Source organism: Vulpes lagopus, chromosome 6 (genome assembly GCF_018345385.1).
Source record: "Vulpes lagopus strain Blue_001 chromosome 6, ASM1834538v1, whole genome shotgun sequence".
Lineage (NCBI taxonomy): Eukaryota > Metazoa > Chordata > Mammalia > Carnivora > Canidae > Vulpes > Vulpes lagopus.
Window position 1 is genome coordinate 96,848,318 of NC_054829.1, and position 17,443 is coordinate 96,865,760.

At 38.2% G+C, this 17,443-nt stretch overlaps 1 long non-coding RNA gene and 1 pseudogene across 1 annotated transcript; one reads left to right on the top strand and one right to left on the bottom strand.

Annotated features, from left to right (window-relative positions):
• Positions 1–637: 637 nt before the first annotated feature.
• On the bottom strand, positions 638–1,430 carry LOC121493819 (annotated as a pseudogene).
• An 877-nt stretch (positions 1,431–2,307) lies between these two features.
• On the top strand, positions 2,308–17,224 carry LOC121492760. The gene is made up of 3 exons (XR_005988269.1): positions 2,308–2,434; positions 9,284–9,348; positions 16,695–17,224. It is a non-coding gene; the product is annotated as an uncharacterized LOC121492760 (long non-coding RNA).
• The last annotated feature ends 219 nt before the right edge of the window (positions 17,225–17,443 follow it).

The window sequence follows — 17,443 nt, forward strand, 5'->3', positions numbered from 1 at the left end:
GAAATTGACTCACATGATTTGGAGGCTTGGCAAGTCCAAAATCTGCAGGGTAAGCCAGAAGTCTGGAGACTCTGGAATCCAAAAGCAGGCACTGGAAGAATTCTTTCTTCCTTGGGGAAGTGAGCCTTTTTTTCTATTAAGACCTAAGCTCTACTGATTTAAATGTTATTCTCACTAAAAGATACCTTCACAGAAACATCCAGAAAAATATTTAACCAAATATCTGAGTCCCGGGCAGCCTGGGTGGCTCAGCGGTTTAGCGCCGCCTTCAGCCCAGGGCATGATCCTGGAGTTCCGGGATAGTGTCCCGCTTCGGGCTCCCTGCATGGATGGAGCCTGCTTCTCCCTCTGCCTGTGTCTCTGCCTCTCTCGGTCTCTGTGTCTCTCATGAATAAATAAATCTTTAAAAAAAAAATTTGAGTCCCATGATCTAGCCAAGTTGACACATTAACTATCACAGAGGGAAAAAAGAACCTCTATCATTGTTCTGGAATCATGTGTAGAATAAGAGCTCATCTCTTTGGATTTAAGATCATTCACTTTGGTCTCATGTCATTCAGTGATGCATATACTTTTTTTTTTATGCTATATTATCTTTCAGTATAAAGACTTCCAAACACATCACATAGAGACCATCTTACCCACTGTTCTGTTTGGCCACTAGTCTCTTGTCTCTTTCTTCAGTGATGGTGAAATGGATACCCCCTTTCCACGGGGAAGAGTAATCCATGGTTTGTTGCCTTTGCCAATAACAAAAATGTTGGAGAGCCAGGTGGCAAAGCTGTTGCCATTGGCATCTTTCACGTGAACTACATCAAAAGAACCAGGATGTCTCTCTCTGTTGGTGATCACACCAATTTTTCCCAGGTTAGCATCCCCAGTTGTCATACACAGATTACTAGTGTCAAACTTGATGAAATTAGGAATCTTTCCAGAGTCCAAATCAATCTGAATGGTGTCATTCACCTTGATAAGGGGATCAAGATAGCAGATGGTGAAAGCATCATGGGTCACCAGATGAGGGATTTCTTTTGTCCCCACAAAAATCTTTCTCACTTTGCACAACTTATACTTGGTGTCCTCAGGTATAACCCAATGAACAGCAAAGTGACCCTTGGTGTCATAGATCAAATGGAAATTCTTCCCAGTCTTGTCAAAGCTGGTGACATCCATAAAACCAGCAGAGTAGGTTATATCAGTTCGGACCTTGCCATCAATCTTAATAAAACACTGCATACAGATCTTCTTTATTTAACTCCTATTAGGGCATACTTAAGTCTGTTCCTTAGGAAAAGGATGAGAAGGAGATATTCTCTCTACTTATGGGGACCAATGGATGGACAAGGGGCAAACACATCAGTCAGTTTATCCAGCATCCAATGCTTTGGAGCTTCCACATGCTTCAGATGCTTCTTAGGACCATGAGTCATGGCTGTGCTAGTCATGAAGAGCCAGCGATGCATATACTTTCATCTCATGGCTGTTTTGTTGTTGTTATTGTTTTTAGACCTGGTTTTCATTTTTAGGAAGAGAAGCAACAGCATCAAAATTTAGGCTCTTTTTGCCATAGTGACTAATGCATTTTGTAACTACCTCATTTGTATAAAGGTATGTGGGAAAGCTTCTTCCTAGGCATTCATGAAGGAAGAAAATTTAGACTCATCTGCTCATACAGACCTGAATCAAGAAAGGCTACTCTCAGGGGATGCCTGGGTGGCTCAGCGGTTGCACACGTGTCTTAGGCTCAGGTCGTGATCCTGGGATCCAGGGTCGAGTCGCACATTGGGCCCACTTCAGTGAGGGGCTTGCTTCTCCCTCTGCCTATGTCTCTGCCTCTCTCTCTCTCTCTCTCTCTCTGTGTGTGTGTGTGTCTGTTTCTCATGAATAGTAAATAAATCTTAAAAAAAAAAAAAAAGCTACTCTCAGGACCAGATCTTAAGGGAGCTATAGAAGAAACCTAAGATGTGAAGATGTTTTCGCCTACAAGTTTTCAACTGATTTTACTTGGGACAGTCTAATCCATTCACTATAGAAAAGAAAGATCAGAGTTCAGCTGTGGCATAAATAACCACAAGCTACTCATTCTGTTTCAGAACATGATGCTGTTTCTCCTGCCAGGGACAGAAATGATACTCATATCTTGGATCCCACTTCTAATCATGTGGGCATGGGCAGGAAAACGAAAGTCGGTCCTTGATGGGGCTGAGAAATGTCTTTGCCCTCATGGTTTCCTATTTCTTTGGTTTCTCAGAAGTATCAGTTAGGCAAGGATATGAATCTCCAGCAAGAGAATCAGGGGGATAGTGAATTGAGCCGGCCAATAATCATAATAATGATTAATTAAATATCTATTTTGTACCAGATGCTGTTCTGGGTATCAGGGAGATAGGAGGCAAGACATGGCTCCTACTCCTCAGTCTAGTGGGAGCAACAGGTAAGAGCTACATGGAAAGAGTTGACAAACACAAAGGAGTGCATGACTGTCTGAGGGTCAAGAGGGGTTTCATTGAAAGGGTGACCTTTGGCCTTCACCTTGGAAGATACTTTAGGACCTAGTAGGAGGAGTAACAGAAAACAGAGGATTTCAGAAACTTGGAGTTTATTTTATTTATTTATTTATTTATTTATTTATTTATTTATTTATTTATTTTTAAGATTTTATTTATTTATTCATGAAAGACAGAGAGAGAGAGGCAGGGACACAGGCAGAGGGAGAAGCAGGCTCCATGCAGGGAGCCTGACATGGGACTCGATCCCTGGTCTCCAGGATTACACCCCGGGCCAGAGGCAGCACTAAACTGCTGAGCCACCCCGGCTTCCCGGAGTTTATTTTTATTTACTCTTTTTAGTATTGAAGTACTGAATGTTCACTTAGAAAATATGCACTGTGCCAAAAAATTATAGAGAAGTAAAAAATAAAATGGCTCCAAAAAATGACCCATAACTCTGATAGCTAGAGGCAATACAATACCACTAATTATTTTGTCATAATTCCTTACATTCTTTTTCTTGGTATTTCAATATAAAATTGTGTTTATACTATATTTATAATTTTGTATATTGTTCATTCCCAAAACAGTCTATCACTAAAAAACTTGTTAAAGTAGTATTTGATAGCTTCTTAAAATCCTACTAGATTTACCTTAATATATGTAAGCATTAATCTGTTGTGGATTTTTTGCTCCTAATTTTCATTCATTTAAAGGATGTCTTTATGTATAAATTGTGTCATATTTTAGAAGTGGAAATCCTGGATTAAAGTATATGAACATTATTAATGCTCTTGATAACTGGTTATATTGTTTTCTAGAAAGGTTGCTGTAATTTAAATTATTATGAGCAAAATATAAAAATGACTTTCTTACTAAATTCCTGTCAATATTGCATAGAACTTTTAAAATGGATTTCAGCATACATTCAGTAAACTGCACTAATTTCAAATGTATAGCTCAATAGAATAGTATCATTTTTCAATATTTGATAATTTAAAAGGAAAAATATATTTCTTTTAATTCTAGCAAATTGTTTTATTATGCTTATTAGACTCTTGAATTTGCTCTTTTGTGAACTGATGGTTCATGTTATTTATCTCTTGAGGTCTGAGTGACTTTTAAAAATCTGGATTTTCAAAATAAATAAATAAATAAATAGATAAAAATAAAAATCTGGATTTTCTATTTATATTTGCTGTAGATATTTTTCTCTGCTGTTTTTTTCCATTTTCTCTGTGAGGTTTTTTGACAATCAAAGCTTTTATTGTTTCTATTGTTTGTGTGGCCAACTTTTTCAATCTTTTCCTTTGTAGTTTCTTTCAAATAGAATTAAAAATATTTTTAGATTTCTTTGAGACTTCTTTGACTCATGGGTTATTTAGAACTGTGTTGTTTAAAATTCAAATATTTGGGGGATTATCCAGCTATCTTTACATTACTTATTTCTAGTTTATTTTCATTGTTATCAGGGAATATTATTTGTAAGATTTTTGTACTTCTAAATTTATTAAAGTGTGTCTTATGATCGAGAACATGGTCTATCTTGGTGAATAATCACTGTAAGATTGAGAAGAATATGCATTCTGCTGATATTGGATGAAGTATTCTAGTTGTCCATTAAATCTAGTTGATTGATAGCTCTGCTTAGGTTATCCATATCCTTAATGATTTACTGCTGATATGATATATCAGTTACTAATGAAGGGGCGATGAAGTCTTCAACTGTAATAGTGGATTTGTCTATTGCTCTTTTTATTCTATCAGTTTTTACTCCTGTGTTTTAATGCTCATTGTTAGGTGCATGTATGTGTAGGGTTGTTATGTCCTCTTGAAACCGTTTATCATGTATATAATGCCCCATTTTATTTCTGGTAACCTTTCTTGCTCAAAAGTTGGCTTTGCCTGAAATGAATGTAGATATGCTCCAGCTTTCTTTGATTAATGTTAGCATGGTGTATCTTTCTCCATCCTTTACTTATAATATGTCTGAGTATTTACATGTAAAATAGGTTTCTTATACTTAGATCTTATTTTTTTAATCCACACTGACCATTTCTGTCTTTAAATGGTATATATAGACCATTTGCATTCAGACTTTCAAAGTAATAACCCAGTAGGGTTCCTGAAGATAAAGACCACCAAAATATGGGGACTCCCCCCAGACTGTGGTGCCCAGGATTTTCCCTACTCATATTAGGCCACAACTCAGGCTCTGGAAATTCATTCAAAATTACCATTTAAATCTTTGAATGCCTGGATGGCTCTGTCAGTTAAGTGCCTGACTTTGGCTCAGGTCATGATCCCAGGGTCCTGGGCTTGAGCCCCACATCATCCATGCTTAGTGGGAAATCTGTTTCTCCTTCTTCCTCTGCCCCTCCTCCACCCCTGTGCATGCTCACACGCTCTCTCTCTCTCTTTCTCTCAAATAAATAAATAAAATCTTTAAAAAAAATAAATGTACAATTATCTGTTGTTAAAAAAATAAAATAAAATAAATGTACAATTCTTAATTGACCAATGTCAATGGAAATTTGGGCAAGGAGATTGTGACCCCACACAACTAAAAGACCATTTATTTTCAGATAAACAAACATGGCATAAGCATTCTGTCTAAAAAGTGTCCCTTTAAAATTGATTTGTTTCTATGGACACTAGGAGCATGGCTCCACTTTACACCTATGGGAGACCTCACAGAGCCAAGTTCTGGGAGCAGAGAGCCAAGAAGTGACTTGAAAGGCAGAGTGGCTAAAGAAAGAGTAGCATTTCCTTTAGCCTCTACGGTTATGCATCTGGGGAAAGCAGCTAGCTCTAAGACCTTCTCAGAAAACAGCAAACTAAGCATGAATTTTATATCTTACACCCAAAGCACTCTCCCTTTATCCTGCTTGTGGCTTTGTCTGTATCTATTTCAAGCTACTCAGTTTACGAATCTGGCCAATGACACCATGTCATTATGCCATAAAAGAATTTCACAGTTCCTGTGTATACCTCCTACCCTCTGACTGTGGCAAGTGAATAAAGTTTCCAGTCCAGTTTAAAGCACAGTAAAAATCTGGGCAGCTCTGAGAGGTCACTGAACAACCTTTCACAGCTCACCAATAGCACTACTAAATGCATTGCTAATTCTATTGCCACAAAATTCAAGCTACCACAAAACAATAGTAAAAACCAAAAAAAAAAAAAAACAATAGTAAAAACCAAAATATAAAATAAATATCCATGAGTCTATACAAATATAGATAGATGGATGAGAGAGACAGAGAGAGAGAGAGAGACAGATAAGAAGAGACAAATCTTATGCACAGAGGAATTACAAATAATTTATGTAGATATTCTGCTCTCAAGAGGTGGCACATAACTCCTTACTCCTTAGATGTGGGCTATGCCTAGTGACTCCATTGCAAAGACTATAGTATGGAAAAGGGAGAGGAAAGAAACTGTACAAACACCGTCTCAGCCAGGTGACCAAAGTTAATTAATATTAACAATGATAAGTCATGTCATAGTATATGATGAAAATGGCACCTCTGTGGCCTTACTTCTCAAGACAGATTACTCCAATCTAATCATGAGAAAAACATCAGAAAATCCCAAAAGAACATTCTCTGAAACACTTGACCAGTGTTTCTCAAAACTGTGGAGGTCACCAAAAACAAGAAACATCTGAGAAACTGCCACAGACAAGAGAACCATGAGACATGACAACTAAATGCAATGTGGTATCCTGGATAGGATCCCAGAATAGAAAAAGATAAAACTAAGGAAATCTGAATAAAATATAAATTTTAGGGATCCCTGGGTGGCGCAGCGGTTTGGCGCCTGCCTTTGGCCCAGGGCGCGATCCTGGAGATCCGGGATCGAATCCCACGTCGGGCTCCCGGTGCATGGAGCCTGCTTCTCCCTCTGCCTGTGTCTCTGCCTCTCTCTCTCACTGTGTTCCTATCATAAATAAATAAAAATAAAAAAAAAAAAGAAAAAAAAATATATATAAATTTTAGTCAACAATAATGCATCAATATTGGTTCACTGATTGTAACAAATGTATCATCCTAATGTAAGATGTTAATAAGGAAAACTAGGTACAGATTATATGTGAATTCTCTGTACTTCATAATTTTTCTGTAAATCTAAAATTGTCCTTAAAAAATTTATTTTAAAAAGACACAATATACAAAGTTAAAAAAAAAAACAATTTAAAAATGGGCAAAGTTCTGAAAGACATTTAGCCAAAAGAAATCTCCAAATGACCGATAAGTACATGAAAATATGTTCAACACCATTTGTCTATAGGGAAGTGCAAATTAAAACCCCCCACCAGGATGACTGTATAATCAAAAAAGATAGACAATAACAAGTGTTGAAAGGAGACAAAGGAAATGAAACCCTCATATATTGCTGGTAAAATTAAAACCCCTCTGCATTTTCAGAAAACAGTTTGGCAGCTCCTCAAAAAGGTAAACATAGAGCTACCATATGAACCAGTAATTCCATTCCTGGTTTTATATAGCCAAGAGAATTTAAACCGTATGTTCATATAAAAACTAGTATGTGAATGTTCATAGCAATATTACTCATAGTAGCTGAAAAGTGGAAAAACCCAAATATCCACCAGTTGATGAATGGGTAAACAAAATGTTGTATATCAGTGTAGTGGAATATTAGCTATAAAAAGGAATAATTTTTTTTTTTTGTAAATTCCAGGGTGGTTAACATGCAGTATTCTATTGGTTTAAGGTATACAGTATAGGGATTCAACGGTGCCATATATTGGTAGTGCTTATCATGATATGTACACTCTTAATCCCCATCCCCTATTTCACCCATCCTCTCCAGCCACCTCCCCCTCTGGTAACCATCTGTTTATTCTCTATAGGTTTGAGTTTATTTTTTGGCTTGCCTCTTTTTTTCTTCTTTTTTCTTAAATTTCACATATGAGTGAAATCATGTGCTATTTGTCTTTATCTGACTTATTTCACTTAGCATTATACCTTTAGGTCCATCCATGTTGTTGCAAATGACAAAATTTCATTCTTTTTTATGGCTGAACAATATTCAATTTTATACATATACCACTTTTTCTTTATCTAAGGACGGACATGTGGGCTGCCTCTATAATTTAGCTATTGTAAATAATGCTGCTATAAGTATAGAACTACATACATCATTTTGTTTTTTTTAAATATTTTATTTTATTTATTCATAGAGACACACAGAGAGAGAGAGAGGCAGAGACACAGGCAGAGGGAGAAGCAGGCTCTATGCAGGGAGCCTGACGTGGGACTTGATCCCGGGTATCCAGGATCCCACCCAGGGCTGCAGGCGGCGCTAAACCGCTGCACCACCAGAGCTGCCTACATACATCATTTTGAATTAATGCTTTGTGTTCTTTGGGTAAACAGTGGAATTACTGGATTATATGGTAATTCTATTTTTAATTTTTTTAGGAACTTCCATACTGTTTTCCACTGTAGTTGCACCAGTTTGCATTCCCACCGACAGTGCACAGGGGTTCCTTTTTCTCTCCATCCTCGCCAACACTTGTTTCTTATGGTTTTGGTTATAGCTATTCTAATAGGTGTGAGGTGGAATCTCATTGTGGTTTTGATTTGCATTTAAAAGAATGAAATATTAATATATGCTAATATATGAGTGAATCTTGAAAACATTATGCTAAGTGAAAGAATCCAGACAGAAAAGACTATATACTGCATGATTCCATTTCTATGAAATGTCCAGAACAGACAAATCCATAGAGACAGAAAACAGATTAGTGGTTTCCAGAGGTTGGGGGAGTGGGATATGGGGAATGGCTACTGGTGGAGACAGAGCTTTTTTGGAGGGTGATGAAATTTTTCTGGAATTAAATAGTGGCAAAATTTTGTGAATATACGAAAATATACTAAAATTTAAAGAGTTATACATTTAAAAATCACTAAACTAAGAAAGATAAGATTCAAGCTGTACTACCAACTTTCCTCACCATTTTCCTCCAAAGAAAGGAGAAGGAAACATGACACATATGCTATTTATAGAGAAACTAAGGCACCAAGTGGACAACCAAGCTGCTATCATCTTGATCAGAAATTATTGGGCACCTACTTTAGGTAGGACATGTATGAACCATGTCCTTACAGAAGGTAATGCAGGAAAGAACATTCTCTCCTTTCATCGAGTGGTGGTTCCAGGATTAACACAGAGGTCATTTCTATTAAAATAAACAACTAATGGAAGCTCAGTTGACTTTGGCCACTTATTTAGAAAGCTGCAGGCTTACTATGATTTCTTGTATCAGAATTAGCTGTTAATGCAGCTGAAAACATTAGGTCTACTCTGTGCTCACCGTGTGAATAGCTACATAGCATAGGCTACATTTTCATGGTCAAATAGAATAAAATTCCAGAAGTCAGACTTGAGCAAAAACACTTATTAGTGATGATTTTTTTGTTTGTCCAGGTCAAACAACCAATGCTTCAGCATGTTTTTTTTAAAACTAGGGAAAGAAGAGAAGCTACCTCCTTTCCCACTCCTGAGGAAAACAATATTAGAAAAGAAGAACAGAAGTATGGTTTGAATCTTACTTTTCTTATTTTATTGATTTTTAAGTATACGACTTAGTAGATGTTATATATTCACAAAGTTGTACCCCTAATTCCAGAAAATTTCATTACCCCAAAAAGAAACCCTATACCCCCTAGCAGTCATTAAAACAATGAAGAAAATACACATGGCATCAGCATGAAGAGTCCCTCACAGCACAGTGAGAGACTAATGTGTTGGACCTGCATTCATAGGTGCTGGCAGGGAGAGAGCCCCACCTGAGGCACCCATGTTCTTGAGGAGAAGGCAACAGCCATGTGTAAGTTGTATCAATGACTCATAATCAAATCAAGTGCTTGCCTAATTTGCTTTCCCTGTATTTATTTTTTTTCTTCTCTCCTGCTTTCTTCCCATCTCTGCAATTTCTCCTCCTTCGCCATGACCATCTCTCCCACCATAACCTCTTTCCTTCCTCTCTTTTTCATGCTCTGAAATACTGAGACCTCACTGACTCTCCTCCTCCCCATTTCCATCCGCTTCCCTGGGCCCTTTGTCCTCTGTTCTTCTCTCAAAATGTCAATGTTTTATGTTCGTGCGCTCCTGTGTGTGTGTGTGTGTGTGTGTGTGTGTGTAAAAAGAAAGGCAGAAGTAATTGTTAGTCTGTATGACTCTCTGGTTGGCCAAGAACAACAGAAGCTACAAATTTCTTTTAAATATTAGTCCCCTCCTCTCCTTAAAAAAAAAAAGCAGAGGTGCTTCGAGTGAATGAGGAAAGACACGTAAGGAGTTACTGAAGTATTCAGTACCAGAAAAGGAAAATCTCCTTTATCTATATTATGGTTCAAAGCAGAGTTATTCCCTGTGACTGAAGATCAGTTATTCTGTATTTCCCATAGCTAAGCTGATTTTTAAGAGGATGATTTTTTTTTTTTAAGATTCATAGATTGAATCTCTGATTAAGCCCAGGGACACCTCAATCAGTTGAACATCTGCCTTCGGCTCAGGTCATGATCCCGGGGTCCTGGGATTGAGTCCCATATCAGGGTCCTGCTCAGTGGGGAGCCTGCTTCTCCCTCTGCTTCTGTGGCTCCCTCTGCTTGTGCACTTGCACGTGCTCTCTTTATATACCAAATAAATAAACAAAATCTAAAAAAATTTTAAAAATAAAACATAATCTCTGATGAAACATTTAAAAACACAAAGAAAAACCACAAATGAATATACTATATATGCTGACTTTCAAAAAGAAAAGTCATCTATGCTTTTCAAAAGGTGACAACCTGCACTTGGGCGTACAACACTGCACTTAACTGGGAAACTCTCCTGCTCCACCTCCTCTTCATGCCTCCAATGAGCCAAAGCCCTCAAAGGCGTGAGTGCGTGGACTGCTGAGGACACCCTAACACTCCTGCCCTTCCAAATGTGGTCAGCAACACAAGCTAAGTTCTTATGTTTTCTTAACTCAAAAGTATACTGTTGAGCATAAAAGAGACTAGATTCAGAAGGAAAATTAGAAATGACCAAAGCTGCAAAAGCAAGGCAGGAGTGCTTTGAGATCAGCAGAAACGTGGACCAGTAGCCCTCTGTGAGCTCTCTGTGAGGGAAGGGCTCAGCTTCTAAAACAATGTAACTAACTGTTCAGCTTTAAAATGCTACAAAAATTTTAAACACCCTGTATCTCCAAGCACATTCATGTATCTTGTAAGGTGAACAAGAGTAATAATAATAATAATAATAATAATAATAATAATAATAATAGAAGAAAGAAAGAAAGAAAGAAAGAAAGAAGAAAGAAAGGAAGAAAGAAAGAAGAAAGAAAGAAAGAAAGAAGAAAGAAAGAAAGAAAGAAAGAAAGAAAGAAAGAAAGAAGAAAGAAAGAAAGAAGAAAGAAAGAAAGAAAGAAAGAAAGAAAGAAAGAAAGAAAGAAAGAGGATCCCTGGGTGGCGCAGCGGTTTAGCGCTTGCCTTTGGCCCAGGGCGCGATCCTGGAGTCCCAGGATCGAATCCCACATCAGGCTCCCGGTGCATGGAGCCTGCTTCTCCCTCTGCCTATGTCTCTGCCCACCCCCTCTCTCTCTCTCTGTGACCATCATAAATAATAAAAAAAATAAAATAAAAAAGAAAGAAAGAAAGAAAAGAAAGCTGAACATAGCTGGAAAGAAATTACCCAACGTGATGAGGGGCATTGCTTTAAATTGGTGATCACAGGGGATCCCTGGGTGGCGCAGCAGTTTAGCGCCTGCCTTTGGCCCAGGGCGTGATCCTGGAGACCTGGGATCGAGTCCCATGTCAGGCTCCCTGCATGGAGCCTGTTTCTCCCTTTGCCTGTGTCTCTGCCTCTCTCTCTCTCTCTGTCTCATGAATAAATAAATGGAATCTTTAAAAATATATATTTAAAAAAATAAAAATAAAAATAAATAAATTGGTGATCACAAAACTCAGGAGGGCCCCCAGCATGCACAGGAAATCCTGTTTCATTCTTCCTGTTTATTTGGTCTCCCAGTTTCCTCTACAGCTGCTCCACACTTTCCTCTCTTCTTAAATTTCCAGCTCCTTGACCTTTCTCACTTTCACTGATAAACTTGCTTATTATTTCACTGAGAAAACAGCTGCAATCAAAAATAACTTTCTCAACAACTCTCAAAAAAACCCACCAACGTACCTTCCCCTAGATGCATGCATTCTGCCTTCCCTCTAATTTCAGTGGAGGAACTAATTCTTAGTGCAAGTGACAGGATATATGACACTTATGAAGGTTCTGAAAAAAAGATTTAGACAGTGGTGGAGGGTTTAGAGTCAAATTAGTGGAACACACATTAGAAAACTAATTCCAGGGCCAAATTCTCCACTTGTAGATTGAATCCCAACTCCTGCATTCTGCAAGAACTTGCACAGCAAAAGAAAAGTAACCACGGTTTACTGCCTGGCTCCTCTATGAGTAGGGTTTATATAGTCATAATAAAGTAAACCCTGAATATTGATCTAACCAAAATTTTAAAATTATGTATCATCTAATAACTTTCCACCATGGAAGATGGAAATTTAGCTTCCATTTCTCTCCCACATCCTCTCTGATAAAAATAAGCTTTAAAAAAAGCAATCATCTCTATTTTGTCATTTCTTTCTCACTGCCATGTCTCTATCACTGAAACTGCAAAGACAAGATGACCAATGACTTCTTTGTCACCATGTCAATGACCAATACTAAGTCCTCATCTGATTCATATAGGCAGCAACACCTGCACAGTTGATCCTTTCCATACTTCCTGAAACACTTTCACTTGACTTTTTCTTTAAAAAAATATTTTATTTATTTATTTGAAAGAGAGCACAAGTGCAGGGAGGGCTAGATGGAGAGAGACAAGCAGACTCCCCATTGAGCAGGGAACCCAACTCTGGGTTCAATCCCAGGACCCTAAGACCATGAGCTGAGCCGAAGGCAGATGCTTCACCAACTGAGCCAGCCAGGTGCCCCATCACTTGACTTTTACTTTTGACTTTGACTTTTAGGATGTCACATTCCCCTGGCTTCCCTCATACCTGGTGGGGGATGGCAGATCCAGCAGTCAGTTAAATTCAAGGCACTGTAACAATTTAGAAGAGCCACATCAGAGCATTTTTGATCACTTTCTTTCATGAAGAAGGCTCCAGGAGTGATTAGGGGACTGTGGAGATCATTAATGCCTCTCCCTCCTCTATACCACTGGGATCTAGAATGTTTCCTCCCCAGATTCTGGAATTGTTGCTCTCTCTCTCTCTATTGCTACTAAATCTGTGTCTCAATCCAGGAGCTATTACTTCATCTTTTTACCAACATGCCCTACTTGCACAGACATTTTGTCTGGGAAGGTCAGAGGCAAGATGGACAGGGGCATTTTAAAATAAAATTTACAGAGACCTATTATGTCCTCTACTCTGGCCCACATAGAGACCCAGTGAACTGTGTGCTCAACTAAGTGGTCATTATCCTATAATCTAAGACTTTGTCAACTCAAAGTGCCTGATTTAGAATTAAATTTATATCCTTTATGCCTCATTTTGGCTGGACAGCTACTTAGAGAGTATACAACCGGACTGGTTCAGTGTTGCTGTTAGGGGAAATAAAGGTGCATCATGCCTAGACACAATCAAGATAAAATCCCAATAAGTCTACACAACCTATCTCCCCTGCTCTCCACCCAGGAAGACGTTAAGAGGACGTGGTTCCTTTCTGGATATAGCTGAATTTAGTGACCAAACTGTCTTGATAATGTGTGCAGATTAGAAAGAGGTAAGGTCAGAAATATTTTTGTGGTACCTAGGTGGTTCACTAGGTTAAGTGTACAACTCAATTTCAGCTCGGGTTGTGATCTCACGGTTGTAAGATCAAGCTACCCCCCCAGTCAGGCTACTCATGGAGCCTGTTTAAGATTCTCTCCGCCGGGGAGCCCGGGTGGCTCAGCAGTGGAGCGCCTGCCTTGGGCCCAGGGCGTGATCCTGGAGACCCGGGATTGAGTCCCGCATTGAGTCCCGTATCGAGTCCCGCATGGGCTCCCTGCATGGAGCCTGCTTCTCCCTCTCTCTGTGTCTCTCATGGATAAATAAAAAATAAAATAAAATCTTTAAGAAAAAAAAAAAAAAAGATTCTCTCTGCCCCTCCCCAACCCTCTCCCTCTCTTAAAAAAAAGAAATGTTTTTAAGTAGACGTTTTTTTAGAAGGGCATTCCAATACTTACCAATAGTAGATGCCTGTGGGCAGTAGACAACAGGAAAGATCCATTGTTAAACGGCTTTTGTGATAAAAGGTGTAGTATTATCAGACTGCAAATGATCCAGGAGACCAAATACATAATACAGGTTAATTTCCAGGGCCACAAGACTGGACAGTAAATGAACTTTTCTCCAGAGAAAGACACCATCTCTATCTTCCAAGGCTATTCACTACAACAACTTGAAAAGAGTATCTGGACAGAGGTTGACAGTGCCTCTGCTTGCAAGATGGGCAGAAATTTGAGATACCCATCTCTCCCAATAGGTAGTTAAGTAAAAAGTTAACACCAGAAGCAATGACAATTATACACACACACATACACACATACATACATACATACATACACATATACATATATATTAACTAACTAGAAGATATAATTGAAGAAATGAATGGATTAATGATTTAAATTATATCACCAGAAAATGAAATAAATTAATATTAATGAGCCTGTGAATAAGACACGCCAAGAACAAAATTAGCATTTATGTTGTTTTCCAGCCAAAGTTCACAACCTGAATCTAACCACGAGAAAACATCAGACAAAACTAAACCATAAAACAACTGACCTGTACTCTTCAAAAATGTCATGATTCTCATGAAAGACAAAGACTGAGGAACTGTTCATTAAAGGAGGGTGAAGAGTCATGATAGCCAAAGCAATATATGATTGCAGACTAGATTCTGTCCCAGGAGAAAAAATTTCTACAAAGGATGTTATTGGGACACTTGACAGAGTATGGACTGCAGATTAGATAATAGTTTTATATCAATGATAAATTTCTTGAGTTTGATCACTATATTGTTTTTATATAATAAAACATCTTTGTAGGAAATACATGCTGAAGGGTATAATAAATGCAATGTTCTCCCAAATGGTTCAGAAAAAAATATATATCTATAGTGAGAGAGAATAATAAAGTAAATGTGGCAAAATGTTAAAAAATTAGTGAATCTGAAAAAAAAAAAATTAGTGAATCTGGGTAAAGGTAATATGGAAGCTCTTTGTTGTTTTTTGCAACTTTTCTATGACTGAATTTTTTCTGAATAAAAACAAACACAAATTTTAAAAATTTAAAATAAATATTTGGGAATTAACATTAGAAAAATATTCATAATCTCTGTAAATAAACTTTAAAACTCCACAAAAGGAGTCTTCTTTTTTTTTTTTTCAAGATTTATTTGATTATTCATGAGAGACATAGAGAGAGGCAGAGACATACACAGTGGGAAAAGTAGGCTTCCCGCAGGGAGCCTGATGCAGAACTCAATCCTGAATCCCAGGATCATGCCCTGAGCCAAAGTCAAATGCTAAACTGATGAGCCACCCAGGTGTCCCTACAAAAGGAGTCTTGAATAACTGAAAAAACATATAATAGAAAGAAATACTTTCATTAAGATGTCAGTTCTCCTTAAATAAGTGTAAAAACTTAATGTGCTCTCAAGACAGAAACAGCAGAAATAGTCAAAAATCATTTTGTAAATACCATATTGTATATTAAAGTGTATTATAAAGGCACAGTTGAGTACTGTATGTGGCCAGGAAGACCACTCAGTGGACTAATTACAAAGACCAGAAATGCATCCAAATATAGATGCAAATTTCTGACCCAGCAATTCGAATTGTCGGATTTTGTCAACTACGTAATATTTGCATATATGCAAAATAACATGTACAAGGTCATTCATTATAGCATACTAGTAATAGCAAAAGATTAGAAATAGCCTCAATGTCCACTAATAAGGATCTGATTAAATAAATCATGATTCTTTTACACAGTGGAATTCTTTTTTTTTTTTTTAATTTTTTTTATTTTATTATTTATGATAGTCACAGAGAGAGAGAGAGAGAGGCAGAGACATAGGCAGAGGGAGAAGCAGGCTCCATGCACCGGGAGCCCGACGTGGGATTCGATCCCGGGTCTCCAGGATCGCGCCCTGGGCCAAAGGCAGGCGCCAAACCGCTGCACCACCCAGGGATCCCTACACAGTGGAATTCTATGCATCCATTAAGAAAAATGAGGATCTTCTCTGTGTAACAAATAACTTCCTAGACACAAAGCAGTATCTATTTAACATACTACTACTAGTTTTTTGTTGTTGTTGTTTTGTTTTGTTTTTTTAAAGAAGAGGAGGAGAGAATTGCCATGTGTCTATATCTCTGGAAGAGTATATTGTGGCTGATGGGAAACAAAGAATGGCAACTGGAACTCAAAATATTATCTTTGTTATTGATAAAGCTCATATCAAGAACACAAAAACAGTTTGCCCATTTGAACTGGGCCTCTGCAAGCCTCCCCCTGTGCATTTTCCAAGACGGAGTTGTAGAGTAAAAAGTCTGTTGCTGAAGTCATCTTGGCTCCCAAAATGAAGGAAGAGAAGGAAAGGACTGAGCTCCACACACCATTTTTTCTCCCAAACTCATATAACTCACTCCATACTGAGGGAAGAAGAAAGGGATAGGGCCAAGGCCTAGAAAGTTAGGGGAAAAAACTCTTTGCGTAAACCTTGTGGGTGAGCAAGAAGTGTTCCTTCCATCTGGGCCTGAACAAAGAAGATAAGAAATGGATAATTGCTGGCATCTAGAAACAGGTGCCAGATGATGGAGGGACATGAATTGAAGGAGACCATAAACTGGGTTCCCTACTGTATTTTAACATTTTAAACTATGGGATTATATTCCTCAGCGGGGAGGCTGGGTGGCTCAGCAGTTGAGCATCTACCTTCAGCTCAGGGCATGATCCCAGAATCCAGATCGAGTCCCACATCTGGTTCCCTAAGGGAAGCCTGCTTCTCCCTCTGCCTATGTCTCTGCCTCTGTGTGTGTGTGTGTGTGTGTGTCTCATGAATAAACAAATAAATCTTTCTTTAAAAAAAAAAAAGAAAGGAAAAATATCTCCGTGTGATTCTGTGCAGGTAATTGAGAGCTGCAAAGAAGGGATAGAAGAAACAAGACCAAAATTCTGCATCATGTGCTTCACAACTGGTGAAGGGAATGGAATTTTACCTAATTAGATGTAGTTAGAAAATTTTTCCCCGTAGCAGTTAGACTACACAGAAAGGATGACCTCTCCAACCATCTTTTTGGACATTGTGCTTGAAATGAATTGTTTGCCCAGCAAGGAACCACATACAGGGTTCAAGAGGGCAGTTGTAGACTTGATGTGTGAGGAATCATGGGTCTAGAGGAATTATGCAATATGACCCAGAAACTGCTTCCCAGCACCTGAGGCTCACATAGAGTGACCAAATAACCTTGTGGATTCTCTGGGTGAAGATCTCATGTTGATTAATATCACAATGTTAAAGACTGCCTTTTCCCTGCTTCAAGGGACACTTCTCCTCACTTTGCAGGCTGGGTTGGATCCCATGCAGCCATGTGAGCCCAGGCAAACACAAATGGACCTGTGCTGGTCCCCAGTGTGTGCCCCTTCAGAGTGACCTCTTCTTGGCTTCTTGGTCACTGACCATATGGTGAAATGAAGATATGGTTTAGTAGCTCTCATTTTGACTCTGCTATTTGGGACCAGAGAGGTCTAGATTCTAAGACTAGTTCTATATACTAAAAAATAATAATAATAAAATAAAATAAAATAAAAATACATAGAGCTTGTTTACTTTTCTGTTAGTTTTCATACCCTTTTAAACTTCTGTTCCCACATTTC